This window comes from Brassica napus, chromosome C4 (assembly GCF_020379485.1).
Source record: "Brassica napus cultivar Da-Ae chromosome C4, Da-Ae, whole genome shotgun sequence".
NCBI classification, from domain to species: domain Eukaryota; kingdom Viridiplantae; phylum Streptophyta; class Magnoliopsida; order Brassicales; family Brassicaceae; genus Brassica; species Brassica napus.
Genome location: NC_063447.1, coordinates 49234443 through 49239298, shown reverse-complemented (window position 1 = coordinate 49239298; position 4856 = coordinate 49234443). Strand labels below are relative to the sequence as shown.

Sequence of the window (4856 nt, the reverse complement as noted above, 5' to 3'; positions counted from 1 at the left end):
TGTTTTATCCATTCACCCATGTGCATTTTGATCATATAGATTAGGATTTAGCCATGTTTAGGTTGCATTTTGCATACATGAGTCCTTATCAGGTATTGGAGTACCACATGGAGTTCTTGGAGACATTTGAGTGCAATTGGAGTTCAAAAGAAGTGTTTAAAGTGATCATTGGGCGAGCACCTTACCGGAGCGACCAGTCCGGAGCGACACCATCAAGTCGCTCTGATCTCCCTATCAGAGCGACCTTACCAGAGCGACAGGGAAGAGTCGCTCGCGTTTTGATCACCCGGAGACGCGAGAACGAGTCCGGAGCGACCTCTCGCAGCGACACAGCAAGGTCGCTCCCGAAGCATGGAGCGACTTCACGGAGTGACAGGGAGGAGTCGCTCGTGTTTTCATCACTCGGAGACGCGAGAACGAGTCCGGAGCGACCTCTCGCAGCGACACAGCGAGGTCGCTCCCGAAGCATGGAGCGACTTGTCGGAGCGACGAGCGGAGGTCGCTGCGCGTCTTATTTCTGCTCGAACTTATGATTTCTCAAGGGCCTTTTGGTCATTTCATTACGCACATTTTTATTTTCTAAACCTATGTTTAAATACTCTGTAAGCCACGGGGGGCCAGATCATCTTTGTTCTTAAGAAAAACCACCAAAAACCTTTGGAAAGTCATCTCTTGAATCAATTGATCAGTTTTGTTATTGAAATTCTGTGTTCTCATATCTATTTTTTTGTGTTTCTCTACATGATTAATATGAAATCCAACATGGGTTTAAGAGGAATCATGGAGATTAGTGAGTAATCACCCTTTTAATTCATGGGTTAGGGAGATTAAGGGTGATTAGGTTAGAGCTAGGATGTTTTAGTGTAGATCATTCATATTTCCTTGCTAGCAGAGTGAACATAATGCATCTTCTGAGTTGGCCACTCAGTTGTTGATCCTTAGGCATTTCTCACCCGAAAGGTGTTCGAGGAAATGCCCGAGACAACTCTTCTAAGCTTTTAGCATACTTTGCCAAAGACATTTGTTGTTAGAGGTGCTAAGATAGCCATTGGACTTGCTAGTTATGATTGCTTTCATATTATTCAACCAAAGACATTTGATGTTTGAATTGTGTTAGTAAATGAACATTCATCTAGACATAGAGTTTGTTTAGGATTGTGTCTAAGCTTAAGGTTGATAGTTTGATTTATCGTTTGCCATCCTTAGTTCGAAACTTGATCACCCGAGGTCTAATCCATATATCCATGAGTTATCTTTTCTCATAGTTAAGAAAGTATCATTTAGTTATTCCTTTTAGTTAGTTATAGTTTAAAAACCCTTTTAAAAACCATTGGTTGCACTTAGATTAAGTGATTACTTGCATTCTCGGTGCTTTCATATCTCTCAGAACTGGTTCGACAATCATTTATACTACAACATTTATCTTAGGAGCCTTGAAAACTCCTAACATCAGTCTTCTTCTCTTTTTGTTGCAAAGCTTCTTCTCAAAACTGTTGTTTCCTTCTTGGTAACAGTGTTAGTTGTTCTGGCTATCGCAGCGGGTGCTAGCTCCAGAATATTATTTGAACCATCAATCTCAGTGGAAGCATCTGGTTCTGTGCAGCGTTCTTTCTTGCTTATACTGATAGTTTCTTGTTGTCCAAGGTTTTGCATAAACCCTTTCTCTCAATCTTATCAATCTTTGGACGAACCTGGAAACAAAGAGGGTGTGAAATATAACAATCAACCAGTGTATGAAAAAGTGGATAAGTTATTCCTAAATGTGAGAGATAAGAATGTTATAGTTTTCTCACCTCCAACTGTCTTGGAAATTATGCTGGTAGCTAGCACAACATTGGGCTCCGACTCATAGCTCTCCAGTTTTCTATGGAATGCAAGAGCCAGTCCCTAACACACAGAGTAAAATCCCTGTAAAGAAGCAATGATATAGGGCGTCATGAGGGAAAAAATGGCATACCAAGTAGAAGAATATGACAACCACTATAGAATCAACAATGCAAAGGACCTTTCTATACGTAGAGTTGCCATTATACGATTTTCCGGTATTTACCGTCGTGTTGAACGTTCTTCTGATTGTACTTAGCTCACCAATAACATCTTCCTAATATGAAAGTGGAGCTCTGTTAATTAAGTAGAGATATGCTTAAGCGATAGTGTAGCTATACAAGGTTAGAGGGGTACCGGGTAGCTGTTTGTTATTGTCAGCTAGCTAAGGGATTATCTACGAGAAGGCTCATTGCTAATATTTCTTCCTGGAACAAAAAGCAGAAATTCAACGTAAAGCCTTGATACAAAAGGACATAAAGAAGACTTAAAGTTTAGTTGTAGGCTTGTAGCAAAGTTTTTGTACCTTCAATGCTTCAGATTTTGCAGCTGCACCACCAGCAAGAACAGCTATGAGCTCGCACAGTCTGTCTAGCAGTTCTTGTGGCACTGGCTCTCCTTTAAGTTGTTGTGTGAACCTTAAGAAAGCTATAAGAAAGGTAACAAAAAAATCCAAGCTTCAAGTTCGATGCTCTAAGCAAAGGCGAAAATGGGTTTCAATATACCTAATGGGTGAGACGTTGCTGCAAGAGTTTTTCAAAGAGAGATAACCTTAGTGTTTTGGTCTTGGCTTGTGCTTCTCCTAATTCTCATCCTTATCTGAGAAGCCATAAAAGAAGTCGGATTAGATCTGAATCAAAACATAAAGCAATAGATCGAGCATCGACTTTCTCACCTATAACTCAGACTTTGTGATGAAGGAAGGAAGTGTTGAGTTGGGTGAACCTTGTATCATAGAAGAACTCACACATACATTTATCGTTTGTCCTATTTTCCAGGACCATTTACTCTGAAGTCAATACACCAGAGTTATATCTTCAAGTACCAGTCAGAAAACAAATCTACATGTGTAAGGGAAAAATATGTATCAAGTAGATTCGTAGATAAAGAAATAGGAAAAAAATGAAGAGATGACAAGTATAAGGCAACCTACAAAGTTAATCTAAGATATCAATCGATTACTTTCAAAATTAAATACAAACACAACCTTCATATGACTTAGATAAAGGAGTTATCCAACGAAGCAATGGGACATGTAGATTGTGACAGAAAAAAAACTAAGCTTTCAGGGGAAATATTCTATGGATACTTAAATACACAACATAAGTATGGTGAGTCACACAAATGTGAAGGATTCTTTCCTCTATTCCAAATACAAATCATCTTAGGGTCTAAAGAAAGAGATAATAAAAGAGGAAAAACATGCAATCAACCACTACAAAGGCCACTTTCCTAACTTTTTACTAACAAAAAGACATAAAGGAGAGAAAAGTGATAAAGCTTTGAACGTTATTTGCGAAGCAGTTGTTTAAAACAATCATTCGGTCACATTTTTCACAGTGATAAAAATGAACAATTAGAACTTGCGATACAAATCCAAAAAAATCTAGAGTTAATGGTGAATGTAATATTGACGAAACAATCGACTTACCGTAGGGGCTTTTCGAGTGACATGGTTAGAAAGGCAGATCGCAAAACGATGAGCAGTGGCGAGAATTCCCTATAAGAGATTTAATCGCCATCTGAATATGTTGCTTCTAGGAGATAGTATGTTTGAGTAAATTGTTTGAGTTGTGATGTGAATGGAAGCGAGGGCCCATATTTATAGATGGAGTTCGAGGCAGTTATAGGGTGAACGAAGAGGTAGATCGAAATCATAATGCATGAAGAGTGGATTAATGAATGGAAAAATCAGAATAAATGTCAGAGCAAAGAGGCAGGGAAGAGGCAGCCAAGAGGCAGGGAAGAAGAAGAACGACGAAGAAGAAGAATAACCCTAATCACATAATTTTGGACTTGACATAATTCTGGGCTTAATAACAAAATTTAATAAAAGCCTTGTTCGTTTGTTTGGGAGTGCCACGTTGCAGAAGAAGCTCCATGCTTCCTGATGATGTGGAGAGCTGTGTGCAGAGAGCACAAGTGTACTTTATATATATAAGATGTACCCTGAACTCAGTGATAAGTGAAAACATAATTTAATCATTGATATAATATAAATATTAAGGTGGGTTTCATTGCTATACACAGAAGTAAGATAATTAGTTAAAATTAAATGCTTGAAAGAAGGAACCTATACCAAAATTTGCGCAGCTTCAGATGCTTGAATGCTTGTTAACGTTACAATTTCCATATCAAAGGCCACAAAAACAGCATCATCCTTCAGGTCTGATACAGACAGCTCCACGCGGTACCTGTAGTGAGTAACAGACATATAGTGAATTTTAGAGTGAGGAAATATTTGGAAGGGAGCTATAATATCATGGATAGCAGAGCTTAAGTATTGTTATATGAGGGCAGCCGCCACAGCGTTGGTTTTATCACAGAAAAGGCATGTGAAAGAAGAAATCTCTCGCTGTAGCTTTGTTGAACATTTCAAGCATCCAATATAACACCATCCTTTATCTGTCTGAGTACCAAAAACTCAATATCTGTTATAAGTCAGAGACAGTTACAATTAGAAATGACAAATGCGAGAGTATCATGAGAGTGTTGTAAATTTGACCTGAGGCTCAGATGTGATAACATATTGTTTAGCTTAGATATGGTGAGTGGTTCTAATTTCTGGGCGTGAGGTAACTTTGATGAAGAGGGTGTCTGGTCTGAGCCATCCTCAATCAATCTAAAGAGGTTTAATGTGGTAGCTTAGTAAACGTGAAGCAAAATCATATGGTAAGATATTTAATGAACCACCCACTATGTAATATGTTATTAAAATCAGAGATACTTACTTTTCATAGTTTTTTATTCCGGTAGCTGCTCAGTGTCAAAGTAGAGATGGGTTCCAGATGTCCCGTTGAGGAATAACCAGC

General features: G+C 38.7%; 1 long non-coding RNA gene across 1 annotated transcript; it reads right to left on the bottom strand.

Annotated features, from left to right (window-relative positions):
* Positions 1–1640: 1640 nt before the first annotated feature.
* LOC125586346 lies at positions 1641–4653 on the bottom strand. Its single transcript, XR_007322834.1, has 8 exons — positions 4550–4653; positions 3476–4467; positions 2720–2885; positions 2351–2643; positions 2182–2252; positions 2006–2101; positions 1794–1908; positions 1641–1691 (listed from the first exon to the last, which is right to left on the bottom strand). It is a non-coding gene; the product is annotated as an uncharacterized LOC125586346 (long non-coding RNA).
* Between the last annotated feature and the right edge of the window lie 203 nt (positions 4654–4856).